The following is a 23,013-nucleotide window of genomic DNA, read 5'->3' on the forward strand; positions in this document are numbered from 1 at the left end:
AAAATATAACCTCCAACTTGCGCAGCTATATTTTTCTCGAGGTTTACAGACCAATTTTCTCTCATAAACCTATATTCTATTTACAAAAAAATCAAAACTAATCGAGCTTATATTTTCTAGGCGCGAAAAAATCGACGTTTAATAGTCGATAATGGGTTCGCCGATCTTCAAATTTCTCTCAAGGGTCCAGGGCAAGTTAAAGAGCTTGGCCATAACGAACTTGAAAATCTTGTTTACGTTGATGTTATGCGTTGAGCTTGAAAAGAAAAGGGTCGCTTTTATCGCTTTTGCATATGCTCTTGCCTGCATTTATTCACAAATAATTCAATCGGACGTCTGTTGATTTTACAATGGACTTCACATATATTAATAAATATTCATCGATATTTTAAAAATAATAATAATATAAAAAAACTACAAATAATCTCGTTAATATTACCTGAGTAATAACGGACCATTGAATATCGGGTGGCATTTGGACAAAATCATCAAATTTCGTTCCTACTAATATAGGAATTGCAGTCTGCATGTGAAGAAGAAAATTATTAAAATAATTCTTTCTCAGTTTTTTTTTTTAAAATTATTACAATAATATGAATTTCGCTTTAATTTCCGACTTTGTGAAAAAAAGAAAGCGATAAAATGTCTTCGAAGATTAAACTTTATAGAAAGTGGCTTAAAGTTAAAGTAATGTAATTTGGTACCTGATTCCATCTTCTTGCCTCACTGTACCATCCAATAATACTGCATTCAGCACCAAATTAATACTATAAATTAATAATAAAATGAATAATTTATCATTTAGAATACAATGTTGTTATTTACGCTCCATTTTTTGAACTACGGTGAGCCTTTCTTAATATTAATTAGTGATCCTCGGAGAACAAAGTATTTTAAAATAGACAAAAACTTGTGTCAGACGATCTCACGAGTCGTATTTTGTGAGACAAATCTCTTATTTGGATCATCTATGAAAAAATATTACTTTTGATGCTAAGAGTATTACGTTTCATTTGAATATCGGTAGGATTGACCTGTCTCACAGATAAATATTCGTAAGACCGTTTCACAAGATACATACTCTTTAAAATAAGGGATCGTTTTTTGTTCGTGGTATGAGACAAATAGTATGGAGATAAGTAATACTTTTTTAGTAATAAAATATATAGAAATGATAGTTAATATAATGTTTGATGGCAAAAATTTGTGTGGGACGGTCTCACGGGTCGTATTTGTGAGACGAATATCTTATTTTGGTTATCCATGAAAAAATATTATTTTTTATGTTAAGAGTATTACTTTGTAGACAAAAACTTGTGTGAGACGGTCTCACGGGTCGTATTTGTGAGACGAATCTCTTATTTGAGTTATCTATGAAAAAGTATTATTTTTCAGGAAAAATATGAAAACAAGAGGATTAGGACACATTGCCTCAATTTCCCTTGCATCTTCATGGGTCAACAATGGCATTATAACAATTTCATAATTCTCCATAAAAACCACCAACCAAAAATTAAGAGCAAGAGGGGAAAAAAGTGAAGGCATTAGATGGGACAAGACAAACAATTTAAATGGTTTTAAGTGAATGCACATGAATCCAGTGACCACCACATCACACCAATTGAGGCCTTGTTTTTCAACTTTCAAGACTCTACTTTTGATCTAGAATATAAGGTTAAGAATTTGCACGAAACAGAAAAGCAATAAGACCTTACAAATATGTCTCAAACTCCAAGGAAATCTAAGAAACACGCCTCTATTCAACCACCGGCATCTGCACTCCCATTTAACAAGCAGAAGAAAGAGTTTACATCTGACGGTGTTGGCTCGAGGGTTACTGATAAAATGGCTGCAACATCAATCGCAGCAGCTGTTGGGACCAGAGGTACGGTTGCATCCCTAATCATGCAAGAAATTAAGTACTTTACCCAGCTCGAATTACATGGTCCGAGCAGCTCCAACAAGCCATCATCAGGTAAACTTGTGAACTTTGCATCCACGTGTGAGTTTGCGGGACTCAATATAGGATCAGTTGTCAATATATCAACTAAGAAAAAGAAAGGAAACAAATGCAACATTCCGAGGATGTGTTCTACAGTAGAAGTAGCAGAAAGAAACCAGCTGAGTGGGTTTTCACGATTCACTTACCGGAATCTGAAAGCTGATCTTAAAAAGTCTGCAGCTTTAGACCATGTTATCAGATAATTTAGAGAAGCTAAGTTTCTTAAGACGATTTGTAATAGGATTCACCCATGTCCTGTCGGGATTCCCACATTTCACGTCCACTATTTCAACAACGCTTGGTCCTTTCTTGACGGCTTTTTTCCTTATAGGGGTTCCATCTATTGAAATATCACAAGATGTAAGCATTGGGATATGATGTGTACCTCCAGAGTTGAGCTTTGACCTCCTTACATTTTCAGGGCATTTACGATTTTTAGCAATGTTTGGGACATTGCTGCTTGCTTCATCTTTTGATGTTTTAGATTTTGGTTCTCTTGGAGTCGAGTCCCCAGTTGGAACAGAGACAGAAGCGCATGACTCGGACACCTTGGTAGCATGTTTTGCAGAGTCTAATTCTCGGGACATAAGGGCACCAATCGTCCCAGTCGTTCCTATTTTAACAGATCCTCCCCCACCCCTGATAGCTTCTAATGTATGTACCATAATGCTGCAACTACTGCACAAAATCAGTAAAAAAAATTCTATGATCGAAGATGGTGTATCTTTCAGTTGGTTCTACTAGATATTGAATCGATCAATTGAAGATCCTGCATCAAAGCGCATTTTTCAGTTAGTTCTAGTAGATATTGAATCTTTCAATTAAGATCCTACACCAAAGCAGCGGGTCATGCAACAAGTGCTCCTAAACAATATTACATTTCTCTAAATACTATTCGAACAGCACAGGTATCTCTAAACTAAATGCAGTTGCATAACACAGAACAACCTTGAATATAAGTACTCTGATTGTGATTATATGTATGATGGTTCACATACGTTTAGATATTTCCATTGTTTCATTAGAATAACTTCTATATTATTTCTAACGGTAACAAGAACATTTTGTTCAACAAGCATTATCTTAATACCTTAAACGAATCTGCACATCTATCTACTCAAGGGCAGGCACAACGGAAGTCAGAGGGAGCATCCATGAAGGAACATCCCAGTTCAAATATATATTCATATTGAAATTTGACAATTCGTAAAAGAAGGAAAAAAAAAGATGAAAACAACTAAATCCTTTCATTACTGAAACGCAACTAGGTGAATGCAGAATGATTAACATCTGCAAAGCTGTGATATAATAACTTTCGATGTTTATTGCATTGGCACATAATGGTTGGATAATCAACTTTCATAGGCCACCTACTTAAGAAAATAGATGCTTCACTGCTAAAAGGTCTAGGACAGGCCGGACTCATTAAGCCAGTTGCCAAATTGAAAAGCTAACTGTTCAAGCATTGGAGCTCCATTAAGACAAATAAATAAGAGGTCTTGGTTACAGAATATTATGTATTAACCAAAGGCGAAAACCAACCACCTCCAAACTCTCAACCCAACATAATAAACAGTCATTAAATCAAAATATTAGAAGAAAGATTTTTTTTTTCATGGAAGAGTGGTCAGCGAGAGATCCAACACCTTTTGTTAGAGCTTCTAGTTCATTTGCAGATATGTATAGTTTAGGTCTATAAACATCAGAAAATGGGACGAGATATTTGCCACAAAATTAAGATCTCCCTTATTTTCTGGAGGCATTGGCTCCTCGAAGTTGCCAAAATTCTTCACGATTCGATTCTTAGCACATTGCTAATCATACAACCGTAGCACAAAAACTGCCCAGAAATCATCAAGAATCCAGGTATCAGCAGAAACTGGGATGGGTGGATATTCAATAAAAACTTCAACTTTCAACTCTGGTTTTTCTAAGAATATAACTAAACAAAGAATTTTAACACAAGGCATCTAAGAACACACATAATTATTCAAAAAACAAATGAATCATGAACAATTTCAAAAATCAAGAAATTGAAAACGATTAAGAATGGAAGTTTACCAACAAATGAGTGCTCGTACGAAATGAGTTTGATTTGTCAAATCTTGGGGAAAAAAACAGCGACGTGGGTCGTATTGTTGTCATCAAGAAATCAATCAACTCTTACCAAAGTGGGTGAGTTTGGAGAACTTTATTATTTCAAATTCAAGAAAGTGGAAGCAAGATCCGACATAGTTTCTAGCGTTTCGGCTCCCCCAACAACCTTTGCTTTGACAACAATGGGCCCCATTTTGGGTTTGTCTCCAAATCTATATGGATGATTGATGAAGTTTCATGTGTCATAATATATATATATATATATATATATATATATATATATATATATATATATATATATATATATATATATATATATATATATATATATATATATGAAAAGTATATTTTATCAGAGTATTTGTCAGACAAGATTTTTGTAAAAACTTTATGCAAATATATTTTAAAAAAATTTTCTCGAAATACAATTTTTAAAGAATAATTGAAAGATATTTTCTGATATTTTTAAAATAAAACAGTGGTTAAACTGGTAATAAATCGCAAATGCAAAAAAATGAGAAAAATAAAATTACAATTAAAAGATTTTGAAAGAATGTTTGTCCAAACACCTTAATTTATTTTTAATTATAAAAATATTTTTATATAACATTTGTCAAAACACATATTTATTCTTAAAACAACTTTTAAAATATCTTATAATTTTTATTAAAAATATTTTTTAAAAAACTTTTTATTTATAAATATTCATACTTTAGCATTTTTAAAATAATATATTTCAAACTCAAAGCCTAACAAACTAGCTCAAAAAACAAGTTGACTTTGAGCTCGCGAAACTGAGCCGAACATCCTGAAACTCGAGCTCGGCTTAATAAGTTTAACGAACGATTTCGAACTAGCTTTCTACCGAGTCGAGCTTTGAGCAACTCGAGAACGGTTGTTTTACAACATACTATTGCAAAGAAGGACCAATTTGCCAATGCCTCGGCCAAGAGTTGAGCACAGGCCTATCGGTATACTCAGGTTCTATCTCGTAAGACTATCGAATTGAGCCGATCGAATGCTTTGTAGATTCGGCAGCTTACCTTCTTTTAGAAATTAGCATCTTCCACTATAAAATTCACATACGCATATTACAATGTTAATAAAAGAAAACAATAGAAATATGACAAATAATTAAATCTCCCGACAATATATATACCTCTAGCTTGTTTTTATCAATAATCTGTCATGTCCTTATTCTCACGAGTATTCCAAGTAAATTCTCGCAAAAATGGCTCAAATTAGACAAGTGATTGGGTAGCCGACACCGAAACAATATACGAAATCGAAGGGCTAACCACACACTCCGATTCAGCAATACAGAAATGAAAAGCACATTTGTTTAGCCTGTTGCAAATAACAAAACACGATAGATCGAGATGAAGTCTATACAGAGATAATTTAAACCTAGAGTTGTGCATAATTTCATTGAATGCGTGACAAGTATTAGCATTGTAAAAGTATAATATTTAGAGTTGTGATGTATATGCATGACCTAACTATGCTTAAAAACATAATAAAAATATGATAAAATGCATGTGATGTGTTCACTTGTGAGGTATTTTCACCAATGCTGACAACATCTCTAACAACATTTTTAGTCGTGAAATTTTTATTTTCTTACTCTAGTTTCTCCAAGTAAATTTTCACATAGGACAATATCATAGAGTACATGGAAAGATATAAGACTTGTCTTGTCACTAAAAGCTTTAGACAGAAAGAAGACATTGATAATAAAGATAATTTTTATGTGGTTTCTTCAAAAGACTCTTTAAGGATTATAATGACTTTGGTAACACATTTCGATCTTAAGCTTCATCAGAATGTAAAAATGTGTTTCTAAATGGTGACATTGATGAAACGATTTATATGAGATCTTGTTGCATTGCCCAAGGGTATGAAGTTCATTTGGTTGCAAATGGATAAGAGGGATTCAAAAGTTAATGTTTAAAGATATAAGGCAGTTCTTGTCATTAAAGGTTTTACACAGAAAGAAGATATTGATTATAAAATGACTTTATCTCTTGTTTCTTCGAAAGACTCTTTAAGAATTATAATGGCTTTAGTGACGCATTAAGATCTTGAGCTTCATCAGATGAATATGAAGACTGCGTTTCTAAATGATGATATTGATGAAACGATTTAAATGGTGCAGCTAAAAAATTTTGTGTCCAAAGACACAAATAATAAGGTTTGTAAATTAAAGAAATCCATTTATGAGCTCAATCAGACATCTCAACGATAATATTTCAAATTTATCAAGTAATCATCTCGTTTGTTTTTGAGCTGAATTTTTTCGATTATTGTGTGTACCACAAGTTCAGTGGGAGCGAGCATATTTTTTTTTGTTTTATATATTGGTGAAATCCTACTTGCTAGCAACGATATAGATTTGTTGTGTGATATAATGTGATTTCTAGCTAATAATTTTGAGATGAAAGATCTTGGTGATGCATCTTTTGTATCGGGTATTCAAATACATCGAGATCGCTCTCAAGTTATTCTTGGATTATCTCAAAAAAGGTATATTTAGAAAGTTCTCGAGCTATAAGAGATACAAGACTGTAAAATAGCGGATATCCATGTGGCTAAGCGAGATAAATTTAGTCTCAAACAATGCTCAAAAATGATTTTCAGTGAAAAAATGCATAAAATTCCTTATGCACATGCAGTGGGGAATCTGATGTATGCTCAAGTTTGTACATGTCAAGATATTGCATAAGTGATAGGAATGCTGAGAAGATATCTAAGTAATTCAGGAGTAAAGTATTGGAAAACAGTCAAACGACTCTTATGGTATTTACATATTACATGCTCATATCTCGGAGATTAGATCAGTTTGAGATTATTTGTTATACTAACTCTGATTTTATGGGATGCCAAAATAGTATGAAAAAACTATGTGACAGTAGATTTTATGGATTGTTATGTTGCATCCAATCAAGATTCTGGTGGTTAAAGCAAGAGTTCAGAGTAGGTAGTTGTCTATAAATCACTCTGGTCCAAACTCCATAATTGTACATTCAATTATTAAGGGACTATCACCCAAAAAGGTTTGTGTGCACATTATTTGTATGAGTGTTTGGTCAATTAAAGATATTCAGTTTCAGTGGGAGCCCGTAATTTTAAATATTTTATAGACATGTTCAGTAATTCTGTTTATGGTCATGTAAATTTATTTTCTGTAGAAATAAATTTCAAGTCAAGTCACACTTTGGTTATGGTTTAAAGTTTGATTTCAATAAGGTTAAGGGAAGACTAATTAGAAATAGACATGTTATGATCATATTATACGAAATTTTCATGCTACACATCCACTTCATAATTAATGTCATTCAGTTGTCTCAGCATTTTTTATTATTGATGGGTCTAGTTGAAGACTGCTTTAATCTTTGTTGATGTGATTGATTGACCAGATTGGTTATAGATACGTTTCAAAATGACAACATTTTATAACTCATAAGATTATTTTTACAAACATAATTATAATGTTACACATATAGCTCTAATGGGAGATTGTTAGATCAATTTTATTTATATGAGCTTATATGTGAATGATTATGCGTTGTGAGTTGTATATTAATATAAACTCAAAATAAAGTGATCAACTAATGTTTTGGGTTTGGACTTTAATGTATCTAATAGGTTGTGGGCATATAATGTGTAAAAACACAAATTTAATTTATGTTTTCATGATGAGCTAAAACAGAAATATCATAAAATAATGATTTACATTATCTATATATAGATCATGGTACTCAGATCGCGGGTAATCACGTTCTATGTTCTCTTTCCGATTAAGAAATTAGTTCTGAAGAGAAAACTAAATGTTATTTTCAAGAAAAGACCGCGTAGATCTGGAAGATCAAGACACGTTCTAAAGAATTCATAATTATGGCTTAGGTATGCTTTCGCTTAAGTTTTCAATCAAAATTTTAATGATTTAATACTATGGATACTATGGTTTATGGCTTTACCTCAACAATATACATAAACCCCCATGGTTACGTCTTCCTGCAAATGAAGAATAGAAAGAAAGTCAATGGGATGCGGCATGATCAATAACATATATGTATTTATATTGTATATATAAGTATATATAATAAAAATATTACCAGATTTGAAGGATATATTAGCAAAAGAGGCAAGATAATCTGCCTTCTTATGTTCTTGAGCATCATTTTTAGATGATCTTTTCTGGGTTCTCTCCGGATAAGCAACATGACAAACATTCCAACATTTTCTTTTCGATTTTCGTTATTATCTCAACTCAAATTAACCATTCTACACGAAAACACAATCAATCCATTGATCCCAGAAATATAGAATCAAGATAGGCTATAGAATTTTTTGTTAATTATTCAAATATCAGTCTTTTTTTGGTGGAATACCAAGAAACCAATGTTGGATTGTTTTGAGCCGTTTCCCCTCCCTTTAAAATCAATGTGTTTTTCTACTTTTCATTCTCTTTTTTCCTCTTCCAGATTTAGCATATGGGATGGTGGACGCCATATATGGATCAAAAACTAGAAAAATAAATTATATGAACCTATTGTAAGAAAAAAAATGACACATACCAATTCAAAAAGAGAATTATTAAACGTGTCGACAATGATGATGGTCATTGCCACATCTTTTGACAAAATATGCGTACGCCGCCTCAACTTTAGAAGATTGAAACACGCATGCTCATCATCTTTTTGACAACCAAGCTCCCGCAATAACTCATTGACGAATTTGATGGTCGGAAGTTAGATATGTCAAAACGGGTTGGCGGAGCAGGCCAGCCCGCAACCCGCCATTAGGCGGGGTGGGCCTCTAAGTGGTCAACCCAGCCCAACCCACCTCAGGCCGCGGGTTAGACGGGTCGACCCGCTTATTTTTTTAAGAAAAAAAGCTAAAGAGTATCGCAGTAAACATAGAAGAAAAATATATTTAAATCAAATCGTTTCATAAAATACTTAAAAACATTGAAATAAGAAATTAAGAAAGCATACAACATAATCCATAGAAAGTAAAGTGTTTAAACTGAACACGAAGATTGAGACATGGAAGAGAACATAAAGTCGAGGAAAGAGACGTTTGTAAATTTTAAAAAATATTATGCCTTCAACAATACACATAATTAGCAAGCGTCCGCCGGGTCCACAAAATTTCACTACAACTCGTCAGACTTCAAACGAAACCGCTTTTAGGTTCACAAACAACTGCTATGCTTAAAAATTATTTTAATATTCATGAATAAAATTTACAAGAAATTTCTTCCCTTTTGTTTTCTTTATGTATATCTGTAAATTTCTATCTTTTTATTTTCTTTATGTATATTTGTTCTAAAAGTACATCATCAATATATTTGTTCTAAGACATTGAGGTGCATGAAACTTATTCCAATTTTTATATAAAACTTAAAAATATAAAATTTTATCTTAATTTGGCGGGTTGGACCCGACCCATCTTGACCCGCAACCCAAGCGGGCTCAACCCATTTGGCTTGCCTCCAAACAGGCTGCTATTTTATCAACCCAACCCAACCTGTTCGATTTTTATAGCGGAGCAGGCCGACCCGACGGGCCTAACCCAATTTGACAAGTCTACCGGAGGTAATTCTCGATCTGCTTCCACATATTATTTATCATGTTCATAGTTGGGTAGAAACATGATTTTGTTGAAAAAACTCTAATATTTAGTATCAGAGTCGAAATACCTCTGTCTTGAAAATATTTGTTTTCATTTCTGAAATTCGAATATCATGAAATTTTGGAAAATATTATTTATGGAATTTTTGCGTAAGAAACTTGAAGTTTGAAGATCAGACATAATAATATTAAGAAACTTACATGATAATTTCTTCTGAATATAAAGAAAAATTATTTCTCGGTTGAAGTTCTCTATTATACCTTGAGATCTTGAAGATGACAATATTCAGTTTCTGATTTTTTAAAATTTTTGAGAAAAGAAATTTTCTAGACGAAGGTTTCTGAAAATTTTATTATGAACACATTCGGAGAGGTTGAATACGATGTTCGATATAATGAAATAGACAAATCAACTGCCATCATATTTGAAGCATTTAATGTGAATTCAACATATCACATGAAGTCAGAAGATGAATTAAATTGTCTGCAAAGTTTATATTATTTTAATATATTTTTTTAAAAAAATTAATTTTGAATATTATAATAATATATGGTTATGAAATAAGAAATGTGAGATAGAATCCAAAAATTTCAATTATGAACGATGTCATATTTATTTATGTTTGTGGGGACCCGGACGCTAATCAAGTTCTGAATCATAATTGGAACTAATTAATCAATTAAAAACAGGGTCTAAATTTTTTTTTTTTTTAAATGCGGAACGTAGTGAAATTAAAACATATATACATATCAGTATATAAAATACAAGTCATGTATTACAACACATTTATTCAAACTAGGGTTTGACAACTACTATCAAGTGTTCAACCCTATCTCTAGTCCAAGTCCGGTGCCACCACTCTAATCACGATCTCTCTCTTCATCTCCTGGACCCTGATCCTGTCCCACCTGTTGTCAAGTACACATACAGACAAGACAACAGCCGGATAAACCGGTGAGAATATACTCCCAGTATAAATCAACGAAACATGCAATCATATAAACAATATAAAGCATGTAATCAGGTAACAGATATATGTAACAAAGTCTGAAACATAATCAATATCAAACTGTCAACAATACTCGTAGCTACATCATTCAGACTGACACAATCCTAGTCTAGGGATCCCGGTTCCAGAAGTTGGCATGCGTATATCGACTAGCAGTAATAGAAAAGACTCCAGTTCTATCCACGCCGATATGGTATCGATCAACAGTAATAGAAAAGACTCCAGTTCTATTTACATCGATACGGTATCGATTACCAGTAATAGAGGAAGTTATTATTCTATCCACATCAATATAGTACCGATTAACAGTAATAGAAGCAACTCTAATTCTATCCACATCGATATGACATCGATTAACAGTAATAGAAGAGCTACTAATCTATCCACATCGATACAATACTGATTAACAGTAATAGAAAAAGCCACCATCCTATCCACATCGATAGCCAAACATCCAGTGACAGTCTTTGGCACAACCGCCAATACACCATCTTATGACATCGTGCAATGTGCCTGTGGTGATCCCACCACTAACGGCACTTCTGTCATAAGATTACTCTTCTAATACCTGTAATCTATAACTCAAGAAAACAAGTATATCAATCAATCAATGCAAGTATCAATGCAACAAATTAAAGTATGTGATTTAGGGAAACCCAAGTCTAAACCGACTCAAGTCCATCTCCCAATACCACATTGACTTATACCTTTCTTTCGTCGGTTTCTGGCTCAGTCGAAGTCCTGAACTCACAATCTGTCTGGTACTGACAATATCAATAATCTCATATCGATATACTAGTCAATTCCATAACAATCTGATCAATCTGGATGTAATTCAAAATCAACGGTATAACGGTACAATTTTAATCTCCCCGTCAATACCAATACACCAGATAACAGGTACAAGCTACAACGCATATCCAATACAATCCGTAATCCAATCACAGTTCAAATCTGTCCGGTATAAATCAATATACCCTAAAATTCATAACAATTCCATAATCAGTCCGTTTCTTAATCTGACTTCGATTCTATGATGTCTAACATGTCAAGAACATCATACATGAATCCTATTCAATTCTGACAATAGCATAATTTCAAAGCATGTCAAAACGTAGAAAAAATTACGTCACGTTGTAGCCTACGTCGATAGGATTGCAGTACTGAAGTCAGATTACAATTCAGACGGACGGATTTCTCAGAAAAGGCGTACGGATTTTCAACACCTAAACAAGAACTTTTCTCGATTTCCTCCCTTCGATTAAAATGAATTCTGAAGGAAGATAAGTATATATATTCCCACGTTGCATGCAATGATACGTGTTCCTTTTTCAAATCTTTTGGGCGGCGCTCGGGCGGTAATAAACTACCGCTCGAGCGCGGCAGTTTCTGTCCGAGCTCTTTTCGGATTATACATTGGCGCTCGGGCGGTCATAAATTACCGCCCGGGCGCCATCTCTTCTGCCCGAAGCATTCCCCTACAGAACATTGGCGCTCGGGCGGTCGTAATCTACCGCTCGAGCGCCACTACTTCTGTCCAAAACTTACACCAGTTATATGAACTCTTATTTCGTGTCCCGATTAATCTTTTCGTAATCATATCAAATTATAAATCAATAATTACCGATTACTAGGATTAAATTTCCGGGCATTACATTCCTCCCCCCCTAAGATATGATTTTGTCCTCGAAATCACAAGCAATCTATCATATCAACAAGGAGTATATACAGAAATGTATTCCAAATTTACATTAGTGAAATAATGCTGGGAATTCCTGTCTCATATCAGATTCAGTCTCCCACGTAGCTTCTTCAACACCATGACGAGTCCATTGTACTTTTACCAACGGAATCATCTTCGTTCTGAGCTGTTTTTCTTTACGATCAATAATCCGGATCGGTTTCTCGACATAACTCAATGTCTCGTCCAGCTCAGTCTCGTCTGGTTGAATTACGTGCGAGTCATCAGGGAGATATTTCCGCAGCATAGATACATGAAAGACATCATGTATTCCGGATAACGAAGGCGGCAAGGCGAGTCGATAGGCACGATCTCCTATCTTCTCGAGGATCTCATATGGACCGACGTATCGTGGAGACAACTTTCCTTTCTTGCCAAATCTGACAATTCCTCTGAAAGGTGAAATCTTCAGGAACACTCGGTCTCCTGCCTCAAATACCAACGGTCTAGGTCGAAGGTTGGTATATTTGGCTTGTCTGTCCTGGGCTGCCTTCATTTTCTTCTGAATCAATTTTACTTTTTCAGTCATATCTCTGATCATATCAGGTCCAGTCTCAGGAACTTCAGAGATATCATCCCAATACAGAGGGGATCTGCATTTCTTTCCGTACAACGCTTCGAATGGAGCCATCTCAATACTCGTTTGATAGCTGTTGTTGTACGAAAATTCGCAAAGAGACAATGCATCTTGCCAGTTAGTACTAAAATCAAGTACTACAGCTCTCAGCATATCTTCCAATGTCTGTATCGTACGCTCTGACTGTCCGTCAGTCTGTGGATGATATGCGGTACTAAGATGTAACTTCGTACCAAGAGCTTGTTGCAGGCTCTGCCAGAAGTGCGAAATAAATCGAGGATCACGATCTGAAACAATCTACTTCGGCACTCCGTGCAATCTAACCACTTCTCGGATATAAACATTAGCCATCTGGTCATATCGGTATGTCATCTTGTATGGAATAAAACAAGCAGATTTGGTCAATCGATCAATCACGACCCAAATCGCATCACAACCTCGGGAGGATCTCGGTAATTGTGTCACAAAATCCATGGAAATGTGATCCCATTTCCATTCAGGAATGGACAAACTCTGTAACAATCCTCCTGGTTTTCTTTCTTTCAGTCTTCACCTGTTGGCAATTCAGACACTTGGCTACAAATGTAGTCACATCAGATTTCATTTGTTTCCATCAATATTGTGTCTTTAAATCATTATACATTTTTCTGCCACCAAGATGAATGCTAAAACGACTGTTGTGCGCCTCTATCAATATCCGCTGTTTCAACTCTGAAACATTTGGCACAACAATACGATTATTCACATACAAAATACCGTCACAAACTCGATATTCGGATCGATGTCCAGCTCTGACCATCGTAATCGACTTCTGTATATTCTGATCACTTTTCTGTGCCGCTTTAATTTTCACAATCAGCTCTGGTTCCGCTTGAATAGTATACAATCTCATTAGTCTCTTATCTGTCTCAAATACTAGTCCAGACAAACAGCAGTCTTCTATCAAATTCGAAACACCTATCGTCGATAAGGATAGTGCACATACCTTTCGACTCAGCGCATCTGCTGTTGCATTGGACTTCCCTGGATAATATTTGATCTCACAATCAAAGTCCTTCAATAAATCCAGCCATCTTCGCTGTCTCATATTCAACTCTGATTGCAAAAACAGATATTTCAAACTTTTATGATCAGAATATATTTCGAATTTCTCACCGTAGAGGTAATGTCGCCATATCTTCAAAGCAAAGACTATGGCTGCCAATTCAAGATCATGAATTGGGTAACGAGTTTCATGGGGTTTCAGCTGTCTCGAGGCATAAGCAATCACATGCCCCCGCTGCATCAAAACACAACTCAATCCTCGGTGAGATGCATCACAATAAACGACAAAGTCACCAGTACCTGAAGGAATCGTTAACACAGGCGCACTGGTCAATCTCTTTTTCAATTCCAGAAAACTGGATTCACAGTCTTCTGACCAAATAAACGGAGCATTCTTCTGAGTTAACTGTGTAATCGGTTTGGCAATACTCGAAAAATCTTTAATGAATCGGCGATAATATCCTGCCAAACCATAAAGCTGCGTATCTCTGGTACAGATGTCGGTCTCGGCAACGAAATCACTGCCTCAACCTTACTGGGATCAACTGATATACCGTCTCCCGATATAATATGCCCCAGAAATACCACCTGTTTCAACCAGAACTCGCATTTCGACAACTTAGCATACAGGTTCTCTGCCCTCAAAATTCTTAACACAGTCCTCAGATGATTAGCATGTTCAATCATATTCTTTGAATATATCAATATATCATCAATGAATATGATAACGAAATCATCCAAATATTTCTGAAAGACGCGGTTCATCAATCCCATAAATACCGCCGGTGCATTCGTCAAACCAAAAGGCATGACAATAAACTCATAGTGTCCATATCTGGTTCTGAATGCAGTCTTGGAGATATCAGAGTCCCTGACTCTCAATTGATGGTATCCAGATCTCAAGTCGATCTTGGAATACACCGAAGAACCCTGCAACTGATCAAATAAATCATCAATACGAGGCAATGAATATTTATTCTTTACCGTTGCCTTATTCAGTTGCCGGTAGTCGATACAAAGTCTCATCGACCCGTCTTTCTTCCTCACGAACAGTACTGGAGCACCCCAAGGAGACACACTCGGTCTAATGTACCCCTTGGCCAGTAAATCCTCCAACTGTTCTTTCAGTTCTTTCAATTCGATCGGTGCCATCTGGTATGGAGCTCTCGAAATCGGAATTGTTCCTGGCATCAATGCTGAAGTCTATCTCTCGCATCGGAGGTAATCCAGGAATCTCGTCTGGAAAGACATCAGCAAATTCACACACCACTGGCAAATCCGCCAATGATGGGCTCGATTTCAGTAAATCCACTGAATATACCAGGAATCCATCCGCTCCTTTCTGCAACAATCGAGTCATATTCATTGCAGATATCAAAGGAATTCTAGAACGAGAACCCTTACCATAAAATTTCCACTCCTCAGCCATCTCAGGTCTGAATCGAACTATCTTGTGGAAACAATCGACTGTAGCTCGGTACTTGGTCAACATATCGATACCGATAATACAATCAAAGTCAGATAACCCAAGCACAATACACTCTAACTCAATCGTATGCCCATCGTACTGCAGTATACTAGATTTAACAGTTTTCACTGACATCACACCTGTCCCTAACGGAGAAGAGACAGACACTACAGCAGACAATGACTCAATAGGTAACGCATGACTCAATGCAAACCTCTCAGAAATAAAAGTATGCGATGCACCAGTGTCAATCAGCACATATGCAGGATAACCAGAAATAAAACAGTTACCTGCCACGACATCATCAGGTGCATCCTGTGCTTGATCCTCAGTCAAAGCGAATAGTCGGGCCTGCTGTCGAGGAGGCTGGCTCGCTGTCTGGCTCCCTCCTGGCCTCTGCTGTGACTGAGTAGACGGTGCTGGCTGAAAGGAATGAACGGCAGAAGATCGTCTTCCTGTCTGAGCCACTGATCCAGATGACTCAGCGGCCTGGACTCCCTGGGCATCACGCCGTGGACACACTCGGGCAAAGTGTCCATGCTGTTTACAGATGCGGCAATTGCCGAACACTCCTCTGCACTGTTCGGTGGAATGCCTCCCTCCACAGGTGCTACAGTATGGTCCTGTATAACTCTGGCCCTGACTAGTCTGTCTAGAGCCACTCGAACTAGAGGAGCTACTTCCAGCTTTCTTGAATTTCTTCCCCTTAGCTTTCAGGAAGTCTTTCTTCCCACTGCCACTGCCGCTCTCAAATCGGGGAAATGGTGAAGGCATCTGTGAACTCGGTACTGAAGGCACAAACGAAGCCTCTTTCTGTCTTATCAATCCGGCTTCGGCTCCCTTAGCTCGATTCAGAGTATCAGTGAAATTGTTTGGCCTCCCGGTATTCACCAAGGTAAAAATTTCAGGATTTAGACCATTTATGAACTGGTCTGCAACGGCCTCATCACTCCCAGCCACATGAGGGGCAAATCGGAGCAGAGTAGAGAACTTAGCCACATAATCCTCAATGTTTAACTGGCCTTGTTTCAAGTTTGCAAACTCGGCTCCCTTGTCCTTCCTATATGAAACTGGAAAGAACCGTAGATAAAATTCAGTCTTAAACGCATTCCAGGTAATGGCCGTACCTCGTAATTCCAAAGCCCGTTTTGTTGTGTTCCACCAGTGTTTAGAACCGTCATGCAACTGGTGTCCGATCAGTTTCACCCTCTTTTCCTCAGTATATTCCAAAGATTCAAACAACGATTCAATATCGTCCAACCAACTCTCACATTCTACGGAATTCTCCGTTCCTTTCAAAGTCGGTGGATGGAATGACTGAAATCTTTTCAGCAATTTCTCCATTGCTGTAGGTGTCACATCCATGGGAGGATTTGAGGTACTCCCATGTTCTGGCATTCTTCTCGGAGGCATATCTGATAACCAAAAAGGTTAGCAATTCCAACAATAATCCTGTTTCAAGCCTCCTCGGATCATCTTACAGCTGATCCATTCCAATAATATATAATACCAGATCAATATCAGATAATTCAGGTAGCATATATTAAAACAGGAATCATGCTAGCAATCAAAAGCAGGAAAGAAAATCAATCTACCCCGCTCACTAGCTTCTATCTCAGTCTTAGGGATCTATCGCTCTGATACCACCTGTTGTGGGGACCCGGACGCTAATCAAGTTCTTAATCATAATTGGGACTAATTAATCAATTAAAAACAGGATCTATTTTTTTTTTTTTAAATGCGGAACGTAGTGAAATTAAAACATATATACATATCAGTATATAAAATACAAGTCCTGTATTACCACACATTTATTCAAACTAGGGTTTGACAACTACTATCAAGTGTTCAACCCTATCTCTAGTCCAAGTCCGGTGCCACCGCTCTAATCACGATCTCTCTTTTCATCTCCTGGACCCTGATCCTGTCCCACCTGTTGTCAAGTACACATACAGACAAGACAACAGCCGGATAAACCTGTGAGAATATACTCCCAGTATAAATCAACGAAACATGCAATCATATAAACAATATAAAGCATGTAATCAGGTAACAGATATATGTAACAAAGTCTGAAACATAATCAATATCAAACTGTCGACAATACTCGTAGCTACATCATTCAGACTAGACACAATCCTAGTCTAGGGATCCCGGTTCCAGAAGTTGGCATGCGTATATCGACTAGCAGTAATAGAAAAGACTCCAGTTCTATCCACGCCGATATGGTATCGATCAACAGTAATAGAAAAGACTCCAGTTCTATTCACATCGATATGGTATCGATTACCAGTAAAAGGGGAAGCTATTATTCTATTCACATCAATATAGTACCGATTAACAGTAATAGAAGCAACTCTAATTCTATCCACATCGATTAACAGTAATAGAAGAGCTACTAATCTATCCACATCGATACAATACTGATTAACAGTAATAGAAAAAGCCACCATCCTATCCACATCGATAGCCAAACATCCAGTGACAGTCTTTGGCACAACCGCCAATACACCATCTTATGACATCGTGCAATGTGCCCGTGGTGATCCCACCACTAACGGCACTTCTGTCATAAGATTACTCTTCTAATACCTGTAATCTATAACTCAAGAAAACAAGTATATCAATCAATCAATGCAAGTATCAATGCAACAAAGTAAAGTATGTGATTTAGGGAAACCCAAGTCTAAACCGACTCAAGTCCATCTCCCAATACCACATTGACTTATACCTTTGTTTCGTCGGTTTCTGGCTCAGTCGAAGTCCTGAACTCACAATCTGTCTGGTACTGACAATATCAATAATCTCATATCAATATACTAGTCAATTCCATAACAATCTGATCAATCTGGATTTAATTCAAAATCAACGGTATAACGGTACAATTTTAATCTCCCCGTCAATACCAATACACCAGATAACAGGTACAAGCTACAACGCATATCCAATACAATCCGTAATCCAATCACAATTCAAATCTGTCCGGTATAAATCAATATACCCTAAAATTCATAACAATTCCATAATCAGTCCGTTTCTTAATCTGACTTCGATTCTATGATGTCTAACATGTCAAGAACATCATACATGAATCCTATTCAATTCTGACAATAGCATAATTTCAAAGCATGTCAAAACGTAGAAAAACTTACGCCACGTTGTAGCCTACGTCGATAGGATTGCAGTACTGAAGTCAGATTACAATTCAGACGGACGGATTTCTCAGAAAAGGCGTACGGATTTTCAACACCTAAACAAGAACTTTTCTCGATTTCCTCCCTTCGATTAAAATGAATTCTGAAGGAAGATAAGTATATATATTCCCACGTTGCATGCAATGATACGTGTTCCTTTTTCAAATCTTTTGGGCGGCGCTCGGGCGGTAATAAACTACCGCTCGAGCGCTGCAGTTTCTGTCCGAGCTCTTTTCGGATCATACATTGGCGCTCGGGCGGTCATAAATTACCGCCCGGGCGCCATCTCTTCTGCCCGAAGCATTCCCCTACAGAACATTGGCGCTCGGGCGGTCGTAATCTACCGCTCGGGCGCCACTACTTCTGTCCAAAACTTACACCAGTTATATGAACTCTTATTTCGTGTCCCGATTAATCCTTTCGTAATCATATCAAATTATAAATCAATAATTACCGATTACTAGGATTAAATTTCCGGGCATTACAATGTTGATCAGAACCCAACCATGGTATTTGGCTAAAATGTTTTGTTGATAAATTTGGCTATATATATATAATATAGTTGTTCATATTTTGTTCATATTAAATTATATAAAGTTGTTTATAATTTAAAATAAATATATCAAGTAAAATTGTGAATATAAAATTATTTAATGAAAAGTTTTTACTTATAAATATTCGTATAAATATGGATAATTAAGTTAAATAATAATTATAAGGTGACGTAAGAAAATATGATCCGAAGCAGAAGCGGATTCATGTAAGGACTCACGTGGGCCACGTCCTCCCCTAAATTTTTAATTTTTTTAGTTTATATTAAATGTTTAGTTAGCTTTAAATTTTTTTAGTTTATATTAATTATGTTGGGCCACGGCCCTCCTAATCTTAGTACTAATCAAATGTTTAATGGGCTTTCAATTAAAATACTAAAGAAATGAATTGGGCCATCAATGAATTGAGAATCTCTTTGTAAAAGCCTATGTATTATTAAAACTGATGGGGAAAAAAAAAAGAAGAGAAACTCGGCCTCATCAAAACTATAGCTCGGAGCGCCGTCTTCTTTCATCACAGGGAAGTAGGGTTTAGGAAGAAAATTTACTCATCTCCTATTTTCCTCTAATTTCTACTGTTTTAAGGTAAGCACAATTACTCTTTTGATTTGTTGTATTATTTTCGAAACTTGATGTATATGTTGGCAAATATTTTAGAAAGGATAACAAGTGAATTTGATAATGTTAAGTTTTGGTGTTCATGAAATATAATTTATTAATGTTGGTTTGATGATCCTAAGAACTGAATTGCTACTCGTTAATTTCAGTAATCAAGTTCATGAAATTTCAGAATGTTTACGGGAGGAGTTCCAATGTAATTTGACAACTTAGTATGACTTATAAGTAGAAAGGTTATTTAAATTTATGGTTAAGACTTAGCTAATGACATACACAATTGCCGATTTAATTAAATGGGAACATGGATATTTAGTGCTAATTCAATTTCAGTATGTGGTCTTGTTTAGAATTTGACTAAAGGTATATGATGAAAATGTCCAAATTCAGGCTTTGTCATTTATAGTCTTTTATAAATCGAATTATGATGTCTTGAGGTGAAAGGGTTTTGGTCCAAGTAGGTATTAAATTTAATCTTAAAACTTAATAATAGCAACCTAACATTGAGGTTTGGATAGAATGCTTCGGGGAGCTAGCTTCTCAATATTTAGGATGTTGTATTGTATGGATTTAAACAGTAATATATAGTTGTGCGGGAACTTTATTTACCAAACACCTAATCTAATAACCTTGGTTTTACCAAATCGAATTATAATGTCTTGAGGTTTGTTTGTTTATATTTTTTTATACACTTTGTTTATTATATTTTGTCGAGATTTTGAAGTTTAGCAGTGAGTATTGATATATATTATTGCAGATATTTTATTTATGGTGTTAGTATATTTAAATGACTAGATTTTATTTATTGTGTCAGGTGTGATTTTATTCATAAATGAGAAAATCTGTTACAATCGATAAATTCTTTCAAAGGAGGAGATATAATTGTTGGGGAAATACACCGAAGCGATGCCGACCGAGATGATAATATAGTACCCAAACTTGCGGAATAAAATAACTAACAAGAACACAAAGATTTGCGTGGTTCACCCAATATAGGCTACGTCCACGGAGCACTGCAACTATTATAACCGGAAGAAATTTTACAACAAGTGTATACAACAATACACTCAATATCTCACACTCCCAAACCCTGAGTATAACCGAGAAAATATTTTCTCTAACTCACACAAGAGAATACCCGCACTCAAGAAAAAAATACACTCTTTTTTCTATGCACTCTCTATTTATCAAAGCTAAAAAGCTTTTGATTTTGGGATACTAAAAACATATAAGGAAGGCTCAATGTATAACAAATTTTCCTCGTTCATTTTTAGAAACTTTCGATGTGGGATTCGTGATTTCTGAATATTTTATTTTGACGTGGGCCCCACCTTATTAAAATCTCACCTAACAATTCTCCCACTTGAAGACTTGATTTCAATCATGACTTCACATCATCATTGCAGCAGCTCATATCTCTCCATTTATACTTGCAGTCCGACTGAAGTTGAACACAACTTCAGTTTGTCAATGGTTACTGTCTTTGTGAGCATATCGGCTGGATTTTTACTTCCAGGAATCTTCTCAAGCATCAAGACTCCATCTTCCAGCACTGATCTGATGAAATGGTACCTTACCTGTATATGTTTTGTCCTAGCATGATAAACAGGATTTTTTGCTAAGTGAATAGCACTCTGACTGTCACAGTGTAATGTGTTATCTTCAAGCTTCTGACCCAATTCCTCCAGAAATGATCTCAACTATATCATTTCCTTGCTAGCTTCTGTAACTGCAACATACTCAGCCTCAGTAGTCGAAAGCGCAACAATCTTTTGCAGCTTAGACACCCAGCTTACAACTGTACCACCTAATGTGAACACATATCCAGTAGTACTTTTCCTGCCATCCAGGTCACCACCCATATCGGCATCGACAAAACCCTGTAAGCCCAATTTTGACCTCCTGAAGCATAAAGAACAACTAGCAGTACCTTTCAAATACCTGAGAATCCACTTAACTGCTTCCCAGTGTTGCTTTCCTGGATTACTCATAAACCTGCTCACGACTCCCACTGCATGTGCTATGTCTGGTCTTGTACACACCATTGCATACATGAGGCTTCCGACAGCAGAAGCATAAGGAACCTTATTCATATAAGCCTTCTCCTGCTCCGTCGATGGTGATTGTGCTTTGGTTAGTTTGAAATGGCTAGCCAAAGGAGTACTCACAGATTTAGCTTCATCCATATTAAATCTGCTAACCACCTTTTTTACGTACTCTTCTTGAGATAACTTCAAGAATCCATTCACCCGGTCTCTAAAGATCCTCATTCCAAGGATTTGCTTTGCAGCACCCAAATCCTTCATGGCAAATTCCTTTGATAAATCTTTCTTGAGTTTATCAATTTCTTCCGGACAAGCTCCAGCTATCAGCATATCATCTACATATAGCAGTAGTATGATATAAGAACCGTCAAACTTTTCACATAACAGCAGTGATCAGCTTGACACCTTAAGAAACCATTTTCACTCATGAATCCATCAAACTTCTTGTACCACTGTCTTGGAGCTTGTTTGAGACCGTACAAGCTCTTCTGAAGTTTGCACACCATTCTCTCTTTTCCCCGTACTTCAAAGCCCTGTGGCTGCTTCATATAAATTTCTTCATCTAGGTCACCATGAAGAAACGCAGTCTTTACATCCAACTGCTCCAAATGTAAGTCTTCCTTCGCCACTAGTCCAAGTATTGTCCTGATAGTGGTTAATTTAACCATCGGAGAGAAAATTTCGGTGTAATCAATTCCTTCCCGTTGTTGGAAGCCTTTTACAACAAGTCTTGCCTTGTACCGCTTGCTACCATCATGCTCTTCTTTTAACCGGTACACCCACTTGTTATGTAACGCTTTTTTGCCTTGTGGAAGTTCTGTCAACTCCCACGTCTGATTGGATGACAGTGAATCCATCTCATCTTCCATGGCCAACTCCCACTTGACTGAATCATCATTTTTCATTGCCTCTTCATAGGTCTCCGGTTCACCTTTGTCTGTCAGCAAAATATAATGAAGTGCAGGGGAGTATCTCTCAGGTGGTCTAATGGTTCTCAAAGATCTCCTGAGTTCAATCACCGGAGTTTGTGGGT

The 23,013-nt window shown here is 36.3% G+C and overlaps 2 long non-coding RNA genes across 2 annotated transcripts in view; both read right to left on the reverse strand.

The window, feature by feature from the left end:
- LOC140805316 (uncharacterized) overlaps positions 1–23,013 on the reverse strand; it is an 85,636-nt gene continuing 62,623 nt past the window's right edge. The window contains exons 2-4 of the long non-coding RNA XR_012112305.1: positions 705–1,371; positions 440–523; positions 1–303 (exon numbers count right to left, since the gene is read on the reverse strand). This is a non-coding gene — a long non-coding RNA (uncharacterized lncRNA). The remainder of the gene's footprint in view (positions 304–439; positions 524–704; positions 1,372–23,013) is intronic.
- LOC140805240 (uncharacterized) lies at positions 1,550–4,332 on the reverse strand. Its single transcript, XR_012112297.1, has 2 exons — positions 4,064–4,332; positions 1,550–2,771 (listed from the first exon to the last, which is right to left on the reverse strand). It is a non-coding gene; the product is annotated as an uncharacterized lncRNA (long non-coding RNA).

This window comes from Primulina eburnea, chromosome 11 (genome assembly GCF_022965805.1).
Source record: "Primulina eburnea isolate SZY01 chromosome 11, ASM2296580v1, whole genome shotgun sequence".
NCBI lineage: Eukaryota > Viridiplantae > Streptophyta > Magnoliopsida > Lamiales > Gesneriaceae > Primulina > Primulina eburnea.